At 42.0% G+C, this 19061-nt stretch overlaps 1 protein-coding gene and 1 long non-coding RNA gene across 5 annotated transcripts in view; both read left to right on the top strand.

Moving 5' to 3' along the window:
* LRMDA (leucine rich melanocyte differentiation associated) overlaps positions 1–19061 on the top strand; it is a 1028511-nt gene that overhangs the window by 141702 nt on the left and 867748 nt on the right. The gene's annotated exons all lie outside the window — the stretch shown is intronic.
* Positions 9015–19061, top strand: part of LOC130542987 (uncharacterized) — a 58201-nt gene continuing 48154 nt past the window's right edge. The window contains exon 1 of the long non-coding RNA XR_008957945.1: positions 9015–10148. This is a non-coding gene — a long non-coding RNA (uncharacterized LOC130542987). The remainder of the gene's footprint in view (positions 10149–19061) is intronic.

Genomic DNA, 19061 nt, shown 5'->3' with positions numbered 1-19061 from the left:
TATTTTATCCAGATTTCTTTAAGAATGTTGTGATGTGGGTTTATCAGCTTAGTCTGCTTTGCTGCCAGAAGTGAACTGAAGTCTGAAATCTCTCACTAAAGTCATCAATGACTTGGTAATTGGCAAATCAGTTGAATTGTTCCTGTTCTAACCTTCCTGGACCTCTGACTACTACATTTGGGATTATTGATCAGTGACTCAGGTTTTAAAACTTCCCACTGCCTTGGCATTGATGATATCGTACTTCCTGATTACTGAGTGCCTTTCTGCCCATTCCCTTCTGCCCTCTTTATAGACCCTTCTGCCTCCACTCCTTCCTTAGTGTTGGTGGGACTAAGAGTACATGGGCCTCTAATTGCTTACCACACCCTGATTTCATAGGCCCCAGGGTTTGAGTTTCTAGTATGTGCTGATGAATCCATCTCTACCTTTAACCAGAGTTGCTGCCTGTCAAACTCAGGTGTTAGCTTCTGCTGAATGTACTCCCTGAAGTCCCCATATTTAATGCCTCCAGTACTGACCTCGTCACCTTCCCTCTTGTCCACCCCAACCTTCTCCCCTTCTTGTGTATTTTTCCTTTGTTGTCAGACATCTGCCAGTTTTCATCAATTTCCCTTTTGTCTTCCCCACTCTAACACTACACCAAATCAGTCACCAGGTTCTTCTGATTTTACCACCTAGACATTTCTTGAATTTTTCTCCTTTCAACCTCACTCCAAGTATTTAGGCTCAAGCAGATCTGTGTTGAAATCTGCTTGCCTCTTTCTCTCCAGTTCCATGTCCCATCCAGTTACTTGACGACAGACTTAACCCTGCCATTCCCATGCTCCTTACCCTTACTGATTGCCCTTCCTCTCTGGCATGAAGTCTCATCTGTTTCACATGGTTAGCAAAGGCCTTTGTGCTCTGCACTCTGCCTGCTGGTCTCTGCCCTCACTCAGATTTTACTCCCTGTAGTTCCCACATGCCAGCAACCACATCCCCACACCAGCCCTTCCTTCCCCACCATCTTTTTTTTTTTTTTTGCATCCTCGACAGTCTTTTGGTGAACATACATACCCATTTCTGTTGAATATGTACCTAGGGATACATATTGCTGGGTCATAACATATACATGTTGTGCAATGCGTCTTTACTCCTGAGATCCCCTCTGCTAAAAGCTGCCTTTATCTTACTTGATTGGCCAAATTTCACTCCTCCTTTATGTGTGAAATCTCCTCTAGGAATCATTTCCTTTTCTCCCACCCCCAGAGCTGGCTTACATAGTCCTCTCCTATTTTCCTGCTATTCTTGTGTGTGTGTGTGTGTGTGTGTGTGTGTGTGTGTATGTATGTGTGTATCATAATCCTATTTTTGTGTCTGTTTTCCATATAATACTGGGAAGGAATTATGCTTTTACTCAATTTAATATTTTGAGCACAGAGCCTGGCACCTGGGTGGGTGCTCTGTAAATGTTTGGATGGATGTGTGGGTGGATGAATGAGTGAGGTAATAAATGTAGCAATTTTTTCAGAGACTAGGCGTTCTGTGGTTGCTAGAGAGCTCTGGGGTGGTCTCTTGGAGAAGGCAGCTTGTGGTATACTGGGGGGTAGGGGAGATTCAAGGATTTGGCATGAGGTTGCAGAAAGGTGAGTGGGACAAGAGAAAAATTAAACTGGCAGTATTTTGTGTCTCCTTTTGGGTGCTTTGCAACTCTCTGACTGATTGCAGCAGCAGGCGACTAATGGCCGACAGCGTTCTGACAGCGCCTGCTGACAGGCGATAATGAGATTAGTGCCTTTTGATTCCATTATTAACAAGTAGCCAAAGAATCATTTGGACATGTCAGGAGCTAATGATAGGAATTAAGGGTCCCTATAACTTTGGGGCAGCAGTTCAGGTACTCGATGCTTTGAAGAGTAATTACAGGCAATTTTTTTTCTAAATATTTTAAAATGTTTTTTTGATGTATAACATACATACAAAAGTGCACAAATCCTAAGTGCCCAGTTTGGTTAATTACCACAAAGTGAACCAGGCTAGTGGAATCGGCATTCAGATCAGGATGTAGAATATTGCGGGCATCCAGACCCAGATGCTGCCCAAGTGTCCGTCCCAAGCACTGCTTATACCATGTCTTCCGCCAAGGGTAACTGTTGTCCTGTGCTCTAACAGCAGATTAGTTTGGCCTGTTTTAAAACCTTTACATAAATGGAATCCTGTAAGATGTCCTCTTCTGGTTTTGGCTTCATTTACTCAACATTTGTATCTGTGAAATTCATCCATGTTGATATAGCAATGACGCATTCTCCTAGCTATATAGTATTCTGTTGTATGGTTATGCCAGAGTTAAAAAAAAAAAAAAGCTATTCTGTTGAGTGGACATTTGGGTTGTTGTTCAGTAGTTTCTGGCTATTACGAATGACTGTTATGAACATTCCTTTCTGTCTTTTGGTGAATATACATACTCATTTCTGTTGGATACATACCTAGGGACAGAATCGCTGGGTCATGGAGTGTACATGGTGTTCATTGTGGGTATGCATTGCCTAAGACTTCTCTAGAGTGATTGTGCCAAATTATGTTTCTGTCAACAGAGTTGTGTCCATAATTGTCAATATTTATTTTTCACCTATAAGAAGATCTCATTCATTTGAATTCCATCGATCTAGAACTTGGGGTGGTATGCACATAGGCTAAACTGAAATTTACCATTCATAGTAGCTTTTGATAGTGGTTTGCAAAGGATGTTAAAAATATCCAGGCTTTTGTGTTTTTTCTACTTAAGGGAAACCCACTGAGTACTTTAGAGGCCGCTTAAGACAAATAATATGTCGAAATAATGCATTATTATCTTGTAATTCAAGTCTTTAAACCCACACATTTAACAGCACTTTGCTAACCTATCTTTTACATAAATATACCTTTTAAGTACAGTTTTGGTAATTATATGTGTGTTATAAAATGAATAGATCAAGTGGCATTTTTGTAGTTGGCAATGGTATGCCACGGTCCTCTGTCTGTAGTTCTATGAGGGTTGCCATGACTAAGTCAGTTGGTCAGATCTTACGATAACTTTGAAGCAGGGAGGAATCTGGAATCAGTAACTTTGACTGACAGAATTGGGGTCCATTGATGTGGCAGGCTGGCTGGATGGATGGCCCCAATCTAACATGATAGGTTGCTGGCCCCTATGGATGGCCACTCTTCAGCTGAGTGTCCATCTATCCCTGGTTCAGTCAGTTTCTACTTCTGCGTAGGTAACACCCCCATACGTTTGAAAATCAAGAAAGATAAAGGAAAGATTTTGAAAAGTTTTTTTCCCCCATTCTGTTCTTTATCTTCCCCAGTTCCCACTGCAACCTGCAAAGGTAACTATTTTTGGTTTCTTCTATATCTTTTTCAGAGTTTCTAAAGTTTTGTATGTACAAGCAAAGCTAAATATATTTTTCCTTTTCCATTTATACAGAATATACCATTCTGTTCACTTTATTTTGCCCCTTGTTTTTCTCAACAAAAATTCTTCCCCATTATCAGTCCATAGCATTCTCAATTTTTTATAGGTGCAAGTGTACCATTGTATGAATTCATCATAATTTGCTTATCCAACCCCCTATTGATGGATATTGTACTTGTTCTCTACCTTTTACCATTACAGAGAAGCAATCAGTGACCTTAAACTGTCACTTTTGGATGTTTGCAAGTATATCTAGAGGATAAATTCCCAGAAGTAGATTTGCTGGATCAAAGGGCATATACATTTGTAATTTTGATAGACATTGCCAAATTATACTCCTCAGGATTTAAACTAATTTATACCCTACCAACAATGTTAGGTGCATGCCTGCTCTCCACAGACTCACCAACAGAGTGTATTATTAAATTTTTGGATTCTTGCCAACTTGGTATGTTAAAAAATGATTTCTCGGTGTTTTAATTGGCAGTTCTCTTATTATGAATGAAGTTAAGCATCCTATTACACATTTAAGAGGCATCGGTATTTCCTTTGCTGTAAACTCTGTGTGTGTATCCTTTGTCCACTTTTCTATTGGTTTTTGTCTTTTTTATGATTGTTTTTGGAGTTCTTTGTGTACATGTGTTTTCACGTGTGTATATAATTGTGCATATGGGTGTGTGTGTCCTGTGCGTATGTAATTAGTCCTTTTTCTGGGATACAGTTGCAGGTTTCCCCCCCATGGTTCTGGTTGCCTTCTCATTGTTCTTGGTGGCTTTTCATCTGCTTCATTTTCTGTTTCGTCATGCACAATTTTTGCTTTACATGCAGTTGATTTTTGTGCAATCGAATTTATCATCTTTTATGGCTTTGGGAATTTTAGTTACAGTAGCAGGGACTTCTCCACTAGTTTTTCTTCTAGTACTTTCTTGGTTTCCTTTGTAACAAAACGCTTTCTTACTTGGAATTCATTTTGGTATATGACATGACCCACCCAAAGCAGCTGGGGAATCAGGCAGAGACCAGGAGAGATGAACAAGGAGGAATCATGGTGAGGGACATGGACGTGGAGTGAAGAGGGGATTAAAATGCTGGCAGGAGGAGAGAGGTGAGAATTGCTGACGAATGCCTTTGGAAGCCGGTAACTATTATACTATGTGGCATTCAATAGTGACTTAAGTATTTTTAGGGCTTCAGGTGTATGTAGCTAATCCTCAAAGTGAAATAGACGGGCAGTCATTTCTTTCTGTAATATTTGTTTCTTAAAACATAATCTGATACAAATATGGCTCCACATGTTAAGATTTGATAAGCCTGAGTGGTACAGGTGTTGTAGATACAGTATTTTTAATTTTTATTACAATGTGCCAATAACTGCACATTGAAAATAGCATTTAAAAGCAAATGGGGGGAGGCTTTGTATCCTCTCTTACAATGGTTCAAATGTGCCTCCATGATTGTCAGGCCATAGTTCTATCTGTTGGCAGGTGGATATTGACTCCAGGTTTCCTAACTCCTTTATTAACGGAGGTCACGGGCAGTTTCCTTTCCTCATTTTGTACTTAAATAAAACCAAAATTTCTGTGGTTCACTCTTAATTCAGGAGCAGTAACTTACTGCTATACATTCTTGGAGGTTTGAGAATAAAGATTTCCTCTTGGATATTCTCTACGTTCCCTCTGATAATCAGGACGCATAATGTCCACTCAGACACCATCTTTTGAGTTGGACAGAGGTCTGATTTATGTTCATAAGGATATCTCTTCAACTTTAAGTATTTTCTCAACTATTTATTGAGCTTCTACTTGTTGGGTGCTGGGCACTATTCTTGGTGCCGGAGATCCTATTCTGAGTAAAATTGTCATCCCTTCATGGAGTCTACCTGCTCATGGAGGAGCCAGCTAACAAATCTTTCAGTAAAATCATAAAAGTTAAAATTTCATGTAGAGACAGTGATCTGAAGAAATCACAAGAAATGTGGGGGGAGATGGTCGGGGGTGAGGTAGGGAGCAGGGGCTAGTTTAGATTGTCTGGTGGGGGAAGGCTTTCTTTGAGGAAGTGAAGTTCCTAATGAAGTGAATAATGAACCAAGCAAAGGGAGAAAAAGCTTTCCAGTTGGAGGAAACAGCATGATTTTAGGCCCTGAGGTGGCGAAGAGGAGCAGGCTGGGTTGGCTTGGCACTTCTTATGCAGCTTTGAAGCAAGGAGGGGAGTGGGAGAGCTGGGGACTGTCCGCCCTCCCAGGAACGAGGCACAGGGTGCGGTGCTGACCTGCACGAGCCTCCCCTCCACTGTCGAGGTTGAATGACAGTTACTGGGGTTGCCTTTCCACTCCACATTTGTGGTGTTTTGCTTTGTTTTCTACTCGCTTTCATTTTAGAGCAGTGATGGGAGTCAAACCTCATATGCTGTCCGGAGTTATAATAAAGTCTTCAAAGTCTCATTTCCTGTACTGATAGGGACGTCCAAAGTATAGGCTTGCCTCTTCCACAGCTGATATCTGGGACCACAAGGCTATCAGCAACATCAAAACAGTGGAGGGGGTGGGCCGAGGGGAGAGGGCCTGCCCACTTTGATGTTAATTCATCTTAAATGGGCATGGGAAGACAACAACACGAAAACAAACTGGGGCAGCTCTTCCGTGGTCAGGTATAATGGGTTTCCTCACAGAGCAGCGCTCCTGACAGGGCAGGCCTCCCAGGCTCCGTCTGCACATACCTGTTCCTCAGGCTCAGTAAAATGGCTGTCAATCTATTTTAAGCGGGGGAAAATTGAGGATGGGTTTTCAGAGCTATCGCTGGCTTAGTTATGTCAAGCAATTTCTTTGGAGAGTAATAATAGGTGCTGTCTTCAGAAATAGTTTAGTCACAAATGCCTAGTTCTTAAAGTTTACTTGTTTCCCTCCTGTCCCTTTTGTTCAGCTTTATCTCCTGCCCCTGCAATATAGTTTCTTCCAGAGATTTTTTCCCATGAAGACTAGCAGCCTGCATTTTATTTCTGGTTTCCTCCCATAATCATCTTCACCCTTTCTCCTCCTCCCGGCACTCCCCCGACCCCAAAGCTTCCATCAAGCAGTCTAGCTTTGTATTTTGAAACACATTGTCAAAAACCTGAATGGCATCATAGAGAAAAGAGTCAATCCGGGGACAGTGATGTTAATAAGTTTAATTTCTTCCCTCCCCCACCCCAATGTCAGATAATTTATTTTTTAACCAGTTTTTACCAGCCAAATGTTAACACATATGCCTGATTGCTAACCTCCTCTGGGCACCAAACCTGTTTTTTCTTGAGTGCAATAAGTGATTATCCAACTCATGCTGCTCCGAAAAAGAGGTTTTGTTTTAATAAGCAGTTTGCAGTTTGGCACACAATGCTGAGGAAAGCAACATTATCTCCAGCAGTAAACTCTGCAGTCATTGCAAAGCTTGACAAGAAAATGATTGAGTCTGTTTGTTATACCTTTGTGGGGCTGCCACTGCTGCTGCTGATGGAAATGTTGCTGTTTATTCAGCAATGCAATAACACTTTCTGTAATTTATGGATGCACATTCCCCAGATTACTAAAGGTAATATTGTTGACTAAAGGAAAGTATACGAATGGATAGTTTCAGTTGTTGCTGTCCTTATAAAAGTGATTGACTGTTCACTTTGCACAGGAAGGAATTTGCACAGGCTTCATCCCCCTTAACAATTACAGATTTTCCTTCCTCTGACAGTTACAAATAGCATGGCTTGTCCTAAGTGGTAAAAATTTACTGATTCCATGGAAGTTCAGGCCAGAGGCTGCTTGGATCCCTCTCTCCCTTATATCCTGGCCAGCTCTGACATTTTGCCTCTTGGGGGCGCCAGACAAGCCATACCTGGACTCTTGGTGTGGCCTTCAGCCTGGGTTGGTTGCACCTGGTTAAGTACCTACCGTCTCAGACACTTGGCTTTTCTTGTTAGCAGAGCTGAAGAGGCCATGATGACTCATGATATATGCTTCTCATATGATCTCTCATGTGGCAGGAAAATGTCTTGTGTCCGGTCATTCTGTGGGCAAGATTAGGTGAAGTTGGTCTTTCTTGTCCCAGCAAATGTAGACAGACATCTGTGGGCAGTAGAAAATCAGCTACTTCTCTGAAAGTGTTGTTGGTTAAAGGACTGAAAACTTAGCCTTTGGTCACCATCGGTGCACCTGTCGATGGCCTGATGTCGCATGTACCTCGGGAAGCTGTGAGTCAGGGGGCCCGATGCTGGGGCACAGCAAAGCTGCTCGAAGTCCGAGGGATTTTCTCAGTGAAGGGTAGTTGGTGCTGGCACCAACGACTTTTTGGCTTAAAGCCTGTCAACTCCCTTGGACCGATGGATGGCTTACAGGTGATGGCATTCTGGGACCCCAGGTGTGGCCCTTATTGAGATGAAGGAATCAGCAGCTCAGTGAGGAAGGAGCTGCTCAGGCAAACAAGACAAAAATAAATCTTTGTAGGCCCTGAAGGCCAATAGGTTTGAAAGCACTGCTTTCTTTTTGGGAAATAAGTAGTTACGACAGATGTACAGATAGAAGTCTAGAATAAGGCACCATGGGTTTTGCATCTAAAGTTCCGTATTTTTTCCTAAGTAAACTCTCAGTGGGCCAGTGTGCAACTTAACTGACCAGCACTGTGCTTGCTTCTGCTTTTGTCAGCCCCGCAGTTCTCCGTTTAATGATTGGATTATTTAATTGGTCATAGTAGGGGGGAATCCTGGCATATGTGAGAGTGTTTGTTAACTCTTGGTGATTGATGTCAGGAAGACAATAGTTAACAAAAATAGCATTTATCATTTTGTTAGGGCCAAACACATGCTGTTGACAAGAGAAGGGTTAAAATAGGAACATCTCATTTACTCTGCTTGAAGGTGATGTTTTTCCTATCCCTGCCTTGCCTACGCTCCTGTTCACTTTGATTGATGAAAGATGGAAAAGTCTGGTCTAGTTAATGTAAATTACCATTCTTTTTATCAATTTTATAGATATTTTCTCTCATTCTATAAAGATTTGATGTGCAGTTTTGGTTTGTCAGTTTTTTTATTACATGAAAATGTTGTTTGATTCAGGCTTCTTAGCATGAAATACAAATTGTTGGGCATTTAAACATGCCCGCGAAATTCAAACCCAATTTTATTTGCTAATGGTCGCTAATCACTCGTAATCAAAATACTTGCTCTCGATCCTACAAATAATTACAAAATTATGGATTTGCTGATCGTTGTCCTCTATTGGCATCTGAAGTTCAGTCAGCTCTTGCCAGTCTTGATGTTGACCAAATCGAGAAGGATGATAAGAATGTTACAAAGTGAATGTCAGTTCGTATAATCTGGATAATCCTAATCTGAGTTATATTTTAGGGTTCAGTTGATGTTGATAGTGGGCTTTACTGCAAATGATAATCTTATTCTTTTAATCTCAGTCTCAAGATTAGCCAGCTAATACTGACATCAGCTATATTTTGGGGCTAAGAATTCTGTTTTCATATATATATATATATATATATATATATTTAAATTTTGACTGTTTAAGATATTCTATTTAATTTTTTACATATATGTGTCTCCACATTTTTATGTGTATATACTATGTGTATTTGTTCTTTCCTCTTGTAATCCATATGTTCATTGTATTTCTGAGTGATAAATGGTGGTAAAGTGGTATAAATGATGTGCTTTTATTTATTTTTATTTATTTATTTATTTATTTATTTATTTATTTTTAAAGATTTTATTTTTATTTATTTATTTGACAGAGACAGCCAGCGAGAGAGGGAACACAAGCAGGGGGAGTGGGAGAGGAAGAAGCAGGCTCCCATCGGAGAAGCCTGATGTGGGTCTCGATCCCAGAACACCAGGATCACGCCCTGAGCCAAAGGCAGACGCTTAATGACTGAGCCACCCAGGCGCCCCAAATGATATGCTTTTAAATTAATATGTTTCCAACACGTACTGGATGGTTTGATTAGTCATGAGTGAATGAAGAAGCAAGTTGAAAAGAGTAGAGAAAGACTATAAAAGTTTAGGAAAGAAATTCAGTCCAGCTACATTGATATCTGCACATTTTCACCAAATGATTTAAAACATTTTTGGGAATTGTATCAGACTTTTTTTTTCCCCTCTACATTGCAAACTTCCACTCCATTGGAAGAAAAGTTCTTGAAGAAAGTACGGATAATAGTACGGTAACTTGCTTTTTTCCTAACTATAGCACTTACCACTTAATGTTTTCTACATATGTTTATCTATCTGTATCTGTATGAATGACTAAATGAACAGGTATTGTTTACTATGAACTAAACATTTTACAGGCATTTAATCCTCCTATTCCAAGGCAGATGTGATTCTGATCCCCTCAGTGCTGGTGATGAAACTGAAGCATAGAGTGCAAATACAACTTGCCCAAAGTTAGATGACTCGTAAGTGGGAAAGCCAGCTTTTGAAATGAGAACGTTCGTCCCTGGCACCTGTGTTCTTCACTGTTGCTTTGACCCTGTGGAGAGGTGACGCGCACATGGTAGGACGCGTTGCTTCAGAGTTCGGCTTGCTGGATGGATGGTCACTTTGTGTCTTCCTTGGTCCCATGTCTCTTTCCTAGGAGTTGTCTCATCATCCCATTCAACATGCACCTGCAACAGACCCCCCAAAAGCAGGACTAAATTCATTTTCCCATCTGTGAGGTCTGAGAGATTCTGCAGGAGCGAATGAGGTACATGAAATATTATGCTAGCCACTTCTCAGTTAGACCTTTCTCTGTATGAAGTGGAGCTGGAAAGGCTTGAGTGGTAGAGATGAGCAGAAGTTTTAATAAAGTGCTCTTTCCTGTTGAAGTGCTCATGGACTTAGTTTTTTCCCTTCTCTCAAGTCCCTGACTTGCTAGACTTTTTTCTTCCGTGAAACACATGACTATAAAACCACGCCTAACAACCAAGTCTCAATTCTCAACTTGTGATTATTTTGTGATGAAGATGCAGTCATGGGGCGCCTGGGTGGCTCAGTCAGTTGAGTGTCTGCCTTTGGCTCAGGTCGTGATCCCAGGGTCCTGGGATTGAGCCCCGCATAGGGCTCCCTGCTCAGCGGGGAGTCTGCTTCTCCTTCTCCCTCTGCCGCTCCCCCCTGCTTGTGCTCTCTCTCTGTCAAATAAGTAAATTAAAAAAAAAAAAAAAGATGCAGTCATGAAGAACGTGCTATTGATTTAAAACCAGAATTTTGAGAAAAGGTTACCTTGACATAGTTGGATCATTTTAGTAAGAAAAGTGGTCAAGAGAGGTGGGGCTAGCACATGAAGGACCTTTGTCTTGGAGAAATTTTGGGGCCAGTTTACCTACCCCTAGCCTCTGCCTCCCCGCACCGCCCCTTCCCAGTCAAACTGCCTTGCTCTGGCAGCCGGCTGGCCCCAGGTGAGTGGGGAGGGTCCTAGGAGGCACAGCCCCTGCAATCTGGGATATTGTTTAAATACCGTAAAAAGCCTCACTCATTTGCTCCTGAGCAGCAGAGAGAAAAAACAGTGTGGTAATCCTGGCATGGCAGGTGGTGCTACTTTCATATCAGTATAAAATGAAATTGTGTGGATGTGTTTTTTTTCCCCCCTCTTTCCCGTTCGCTCTTTTTAATCTTTAAATAAGACGATTGGTAGCCTGTTGGCAAGAAAATGGGCCCTGAATTTTTATTCAAAGTTATACAAGGATGATAGTTGGAATTTTTGGCAGGAGGCACGCCATTGCTTTTCAGAAAGTGCTGTCAAGGGAAGCTTTTTCTGAATTACCTGCTGGGCCTGGGCGCTTTTATGTTGTTGTTGTGACAGGTAGATTTATAAGGCTTGAAATTTGTACAAATCAGTTGTCATTCAGTGCGAGCTGTCAATGTGTCAAGCTGTCAGCCTGCTGTGAGGGGACGCCTGAGGGGGAGTACAAGGGGGCAACCGTGGAGAAAGGAAATGAGTTCAAACAGACCTGAAATGGAGCTCAGTTCTCGGGGTTTGCTGCCCCCGTAGAGCCGGCATTGATTTTTCTTGATGTTGAGCAACAGCAAACCTTAAATGACACGTTGTTAGCAATCTAAAGTTGCTGTTTATTGTCTTTTAAATGGCAGCAAATCATGCAGAAGAGAATACAGTGTGTATTTTCGAATCGTGCGTGTTTAGCAGCATCCTGTTCATGTCACTTTTCTGGCCTGGCTGGTTTCAACCAAGGGACCTGCTGCTTCCCTGATGAGTCCAACTTTCTGTAGCATTTTGCAGACGCAGCGTGAAAGGAAGTTGTGTGCTCGTCTCTCCGTGGGCTGCGATCGCTAATAAACACAGTATTAAAGGAGCAGTGAGTCAACGCTGCTGTTTAGCCTAAAAACGAGAGCTGTGTCCCTAGCATGGCTTTAGCTTCCTTTTAAGCCGGATCTGGCTTCAGCTTCCTTAAAGTCAGAAGGCCTCAGCAGAAAGGGCGCCCCTGGACTCAGTGTTGGACTGAACTCAAATCATCTTTTACTTTAAACTGATTATCGGTGAAAAGATTTTTTTTCTTTAAATAGCAGCAGCAAAATGCTGTGACTACCTAAAAGAATCTGGTGAATTTTTCCGGCTTGTTTAAGAGCGTCTTCATTCTGTGCCCCTTAGTAAATCCTTGGTGTGGCTTAGATTGTCCTTGGTTGCTTTGTGAATGGCTCTTGGGACGTTTCAAAGGCAGCCCGGCTTTCGTTGCCCTGTGCCCTCCCGGTCCTTTCCCGACACACCCAGGACATAGAGACATTCGAACATTTCTCTTACGTCACCAGGGAGGAATAAGCATATTTCTAAAAATTAGGCATGAAGGTCCCTACTTTTTCAGTGTGTGGCATTTAGCACGGAGTCCTGGCTTTCATCCAGATGTTTAAACTTTTGCACCTCTGGGCGGAGTGTCCTGGCTTTCATCAGTTGTATGACTTTGGCCTATTTCACCAGTTCCCTGTCCATCAGGTGGCATAAAAGAGAGGAGGTGTAGGGGTGGGGGACCAGGGAAGAGGGCAAGAAGGGGTGAAGTGGCTGGGGATGGAAGCTGGGAAGGTGACACTTGAGAAGCAGTCAGTACCAAGAGGTAAAAAAATTAATCAAAGATTTCCATCTAGCCATTACCGGCTGGCGTTCACGGCCTCTGAGCCTCTGAGCTAAAAAGTCTGCAGAGAGGCTCCTGGCGCTGCAGAGTTTGTCTTGTAAAAGTGCAGCTGTCCAAAACATGACAGCTACAGCATTAGCAGGGCCATTAAGAGGTGTAGAACATTTCCAGGGAAATGATTTGAAAAATGACAATGCTGGCTCCTGTGTGATATTAATTATATCCTGTACTCGTGGCAAATAAGCTAAAATAGTTGGCAAGAAAGACAAAGTGAGGTGTCCTGTTTCTGACCGTCATTCTGATCAAACAGTCACCAAACTGGTGGGGCTTTATGGTCGGCAGGTAATTGTAAAGGTGAGAGGCACACGCTTGAACCATCAGTCAGGGCTGTATCTGGAGGATGGTCTTCAATCCATGGAGAGGGTGGGGTGGTGGCAGGGGGAAGCTTGGAAAGGCTGTCCTCCGTCTAAAACAGGTGGAAGCCGCGCTACCCCATAGCATTTCCTGCAGTGGTGGGAATCTTGCTGTAGCTGCACTGCCCACTATGGTGGCCGCTGGCCACTGGCCACGGGCAGCTCACGAGCACTTGGAGCGTGGCTCCCGTGACCGAGGAACTGAATTTTAAATTTTATGGAATTTTAAGTTGAAGTGTAGATCTAAAAAGCCATACGTGTCTGGGATATAAGGCAGAGCAGGTCTTCAGAGGGGTTTTTCAGTGAGATTTGGAGGCTGGAGGCGGGATGTAGAAATGAGTGGGGAGTAAGAATCAGGACCTCAGCATCAAGTCCTTGCTGGTATAAAGTAACGCATGGCTTTCTCTGACTTCTCACTTCGTTTTATCCATATGTTAGGTGCGGAAATAAGTACTGACCCGTTTTACAAATGCAAAAACGGAGACGGAGAAAGGTCAGATGAATCTGCTCAAGGTCACAGAGCGCTAGGTCTGCCAACTCCATGTCCTCTGCTTCCTGAAGATGCTGTTTCCTTTCCAAGGGCTCTGATGCTCCCTCTTTTTAGGGAGTCCGGGGTCTGTGCTACCTGTCCACTTGGCATTGGGCCCTTGCCACAGCATTCTTAACATGAACACCCCCTCTCCTGTGTGTGAAGGGTGTACCCATGTCTGAGGCAGCCTAGAGGAGGCTCCCTTCTTCCTATGCCTTGGCCGTACCTTCTGGAAGGCAGCCAGCCCATTGGCCTTGCCCTGACAGCCCCCCCCCTCCCCTTAAACTACGGGCCCTGCATCTGAATTGTGCCTTCCACCCTGGATCAGACGCATCATCCTTCTCGCCTCCCTGCTGATCCTGTAGCTAAATTACCCTATATAAACAAGCCTTTGTTACTCCTGGCTGTGAGAGATGTGGGGCTGGCTCTTGTTGAAGAAGAAAATAGACCTGGGAAGGAAGAGGTCATGAACAGGTCAAAGTGCCAGAAGAAAAGGCTTCTGGGGCTAAAGTTTCCAGATCTGGGGGCCGTAGGGGTCGGTGGTGGTGCACGGGGACCTCGCGTGGGTGTGTGTGCATGCCACCTAAGCAGCCACCTATTTCAGTGCAATCCGCTTGGGAGATTTATTAAATAAAACATATAAAAGAAAGCCCTGGCTGAGGTCAGCCTAGACCTTTTGAAGAACTGTTGAAATGTTGCTGGGCTGTTATCTGCTAATCCTCCCAGTGTGCGGAACATGAGAAATAACATTCAGCGTTAAACCACCAAGTACAGAGAAAATGTCTTGAAATTATAGTGTTTGGTAAATTAGAGATTGCTTCTATTTCTCCCCTTCCAGAGCTGAGGCAAGGCCGCTTTCCCTTTCCTTGTTTACCTTCAAAACGCACTTTACTGCCTGTGGTGTTTCTGCTAACCTCCCTGAACCCTTGCGATTTCATTCATGTGATTTGTTATTGAATGACCTTTTGAGGATTTTACAAAACATGACCTTTTCTTGTCAAACATTCAAGGGTTTGTAAAGTGAAGCTGTCACGGGGACTCTGCGTGTTTGCTAATTATAACTAATATGTTTCCCCACATCCTTGGAAATGCAAATCACTTATTTGTTCCATGAATGGCCGCTCTTTCTTGCCTGTTGGTTTGAGATGCCTCCGAGCTGCTCAGAGGGACGTCTCTGGCCTGGGAATTCTACTCCTCTGCTTCAAGTTAGGGAACAGGAACGCTGATTCCCTTGTAAGTTAATTTGACCCCTTGGGAACAAGGATGGAAGATGTGAGGGGAGAATGAAAGCATTCAGCACAATCCAGTTGTTCAGAAAGAGTTGGACATTCTTAAAATGTTCTGTGTGGTTCTAGTACCTCCCTCACCCAAGAGAAAGAGGTGGGTTTTCTTTTCTTTTCTTTTCTTTTCTTTTCTTTCTTTCTTTCTTTTCTTTCTTTCTTTCTTTCTTTCTTTTCTTTCTTTCTTTCTTTTTTTTTGGTGTGTGTGTATTTTTTTTTTTTTTTGTGCTGGCAACAAAGACAAAAATAAAAACTTTTGTGCACAAGAACAGAATTACAGGCAGAATCAAGGAAGGGTCTTGCTTTCTTTTCCTTGATTTTGGTACTTAAACATGTAGTGCTAACAATAGCTAAACTAACATTTATTGAATGCTTAGCATATTCTGAATGCTGTGTTCAGTGATCTATATGCATGAGCTCATTTCATCATCTCAACAACCCTATGAGCGAGGTATTATTATCATCATCATTCCCAGTTTCTAAATGATGAGGCTGAGCTTCAGATTAACTGGTACAGGTCAATTGGCTAAAGTAGGATTTGATGTAGGATCTCTCTAACTAGAGTATGTTGCACCATCTCCTCTGGCGAAGTGTGAATTTTGACTTGTGTAGTGAAAGTGAGGTACTCCGCTGCAAAAGCTTATTTTCTCCATGAGACAAATGCTCTGTATGATGTCTTTTCTCTTTCAGAATGCTATCTTGTGTGATTGATAATCACCCTATTGAACTATTGTCAGTTTCCTTAAATCCTGGTTTAAGGAATGCAACGCTAGGTCAAATCACATGCCATGTGTTTGCTGCTAATGGAAGGAGAGTTGAGTAGGGCTCCTGAGACACTTTTAAAACTGCATCCAGTGAGTTTCTTATTAGGAGGAAAAAATTAATCCCCAAACATTCCAAATGACGCACAGTTACTGTCACTAATGATTTGTGGTTACTGGAAGAGGGATTTTGATCCTGAGTGACTAGGAAATGGCTGCTTGTCTCTAAGTTCCATTTGTTAGAAGGGATGAAAATCTGGGATAGCATATGGACTGAATAAACTTCAAATTTTCTGAGCTTGGAGAAATTCCATTTGAATTGTGTGTAAATTGCATGAAGATATTGTTTTGTTTTGGTTCCCTTCCACTCAAGGTAGGGCTGTGTCGTGGAGAGTTTGGCCAGCCATAAAGGAGCTGGGTGTTGGATTTGTTCTCCAAAGTCTAATATGGAGTGTCCTTTATAAGTTCAAGTGCTTGGCCCTGTTCCGTCGTTTGTCCCCCTAGTCATTTGGAAATCTCTGTTTATCGAGGTAGGGGGATTACTGGACTTTTCCAAGCATAACTCCTAGGAGATGTTTTCTTTCAAATGACTTTCATGTGTTTTCCTTCCTTATTCAGTTGATAGACATAGATGTGCAGGGTAATTTGTGTCTTCGAAACAATGGAAATTTTTCAAGTGTTGGCTCATATTATTTGGAAAGGGTCATTACAACTTTATCTATTAAAAAAAGTTCAGATTCAGGATAGAAAAATATATTTCACCTCTTTTATGAGTCTGTTCTCAAGAGCCAAGCAATTTGTTGTAAAAGAATATAAGAAATATTGAGAATGAGAAAAGTTATTCATTCTATAAAGCCCTGTCCCTCTTCATACTTCTTTTTCCCACTGCAGCCTTTGATCGCTTCATAAATGACCTTCAATGTGAGAGAATCTGTCCACCCTGCTATTTCAAATGTATTGAAGGTGTTTATGATGGATAGTTAGGTTTCAAATATACAGTAACCCAGCTTTCTACTAAAGAGGACCCTTATATCTTGGTGCTTAATAGCGATGGCTTATATATTTCAGGATCTTACCATTCTAGATACAGTCAGACTGACCTTAAAGTTTTTTAAAAGTCAGTATTTCATAAACTGGATTTTAGATAAAGAAAATCATGAAAATTTCATTTTGGAGCTTCTCTTTTAAATTGAGTCAAGTTTAGGGTCTGTTTCATTATTAAGAATGTACTTTTAATAGAATTCTGTTCACTCTGGTTAGTGGCAGCACCCAGGACCACCAAGACACTTACCCAGTAATTATTAGCCAAGACTTGCAGATTTATGGTAAAGGTCGGAGTGTTTTTTTTTAATTTTTTTTATTTTTTTAATGTTTATTGAATTAATTCTCCTTGTGACAGGTAAAGAAGGTTGGAGGGTTGAAATATTGTGTCCCCTTTTCAGGAGCATGCCTACTTTTTTTTTTTTTTTTTTTTGGAGAGCGAGTGAGCATGTGTGTGCGCATGAAGGGGAGAGGGGTAAAGGGAGAGAATCCTAAAGCAGGTTACATGCACAGCGTGGAGCCTGACACAGGGCTTGATGTCAGGATTCTGAGATCATGACCTGAGCTGAAGTCAAGAGTTGGACACTTAACTGCCTGAGCTACCCAGGTGCTCCAAGCGTCTGAGTATTTTTTAAAAACTCCAAACATACTGAACTAATTCTAATACCAGATAAAGCACTTTCAGGAGAATGAAGGTGAGCTGGGGATATTGTGAAATTCATAAGAGGCATAAGGCATTGTGACTTTGGAAAGAAAGGAAGTAATTGCATTAGGATAGTGCTTCCTAATATTTTAAGGTGAAGTACTTGAGACTCTGATGCAAACTATGGCCATTTGTCCCAGAAAATGTATATTAACATAAAATATTACCGTTTGTTTCAGATTTATGGATTGCCGTCAACATTGTCCTTGAGAAACCCAGATTAAGCCCCTTAGGTTGAGTTCCTCCCAGCCCATTTAGAGAATCGTGCCTGAACAAGGAAGCAGTTCAGTTACTGATATGTTGATCAAACTTTTAAAAGAAATTTAGGTATAATTTTGCTTTTTTGATCATAAAATTATTGTCCCATGTGTGTAAACACCATGTCACTGCTACCGAATTGGTGAGGGTAGCCAAGGATCTTGATACCTGTCAGCTGGGCTATTAGAAATCTGGCCATGAATTATTGGAGTTCTAAGCAATGTAATATAATAGAAAAACAATGAATTTAGAGCCAGGAGACTCAGGTTCTACTCTTTACCCACACAGTGTAATGACGAGGAAGTCATTTGACTTTCCTCATCCCCAATTTCATATCCATAAAAATGAGCAGCTGGATTTTGACCTACAGTGTACCTTTCAATCTTAAAATTCAATCAGTTAACCATTCCTTTTTTTTTTGGCTCCTATTTGTATTTTATAAGATCAAGTCCAATGCCAGGAAGAAGAGGTCAAGACAAATTTTTGTTTCTTAGAAAAGGTTTGTATTTAATCTGAGAGTCTCAGAGAGTCAAGAAATAATAAAGATTATCTATCTCAGTAGAAATGCTGAGCTTCCTTGGGGTGAAATACAGAGAAAGACATGAAATTCTGGGAATATTAGTGTGAGGCGACAACTGCTTTTCAGACCCATTAGGACCCAGACACTCAAGTCATTTGTCAGTGTCCGTGTTGATCATTAGCGCTTCTGCCAGCTCCCAGTTATTATGACTGCCTTCTTGGGCGGAGTTACAGAGTACCCCCCAACCGTCCTGAAGTTTATCCTTGGAAATGAGTCCTGGGGAACTGAAATGACAGGTGTTATTTATAGAGATTGGTGATACCGAAGAGTAAAGGAGAAACTCACTGAGGGCAGCTTCCTTTGTGTCTGCTTAGGTCCCTGTTTCTAGGAGTAACAAAAACAAACTGGAGATGCTGAACAGTTGGCACGTGCAAACAGTGTGTAGTGGAAAAGTCCCAAGACTGAGTAGGAAGAGACTTCAGTTCTCAGTCCTGATTGTCATTTCCCTGAGTTGGGGTATGAGTGTTCTCTTCACAGGGTCCTTTATTCCTGATGCTGTTCCGGAGGCTGGTTGGAGGTCTAATAGCTCAGCTGGTTGTAGCTGTTTGCATGTGGAAGGCAGCGTGCCCCGCACTGTAGTTGACAGCAGGCTCCAGTCAAGACTCCGCCGGTTTTCCTTTTGGGTATGCTCCCAAGTTTTCCATGTTTGCCCCCAGCAGAATAGCACCCAGAGGTTTTTATGCCATGAGATGAGGAAACATTTTCTTTCCCAGCATTTGGGAGGATGAGAAAAGGAGAAGCCGCTGGTGAGACACTTTGATCTGATTTGAGAGTGACAGCCAGGACCTTGTCCTAAAGCATCCTTTGTGGGCACGTTGTAGCTTCCTCTGCCAGAATGTTGATGATGGGATAACAATGACTGGGATTAAAAAAATTAGCAACATTTTAAAGATGAAGAAACCAAGTTATGGAAGTAAATTAACCTGTTTTAGGTCACACAAGAGGAGGTGAGGCTGGGACAGAAATCTGAATCT

This window comes from Ursus arctos, unplaced genomic scaffold, assembly GCF_023065955.2.
Source record: "Ursus arctos isolate Adak ecotype North America unplaced genomic scaffold, UrsArc2.0 scaffold_7, whole genome shotgun sequence".
NCBI lineage: Eukaryota > Metazoa > Chordata > Mammalia > Carnivora > Ursidae > Ursus > Ursus arctos.
This window is presented reverse-complemented; position numbering and strand designations above follow the sequence as displayed.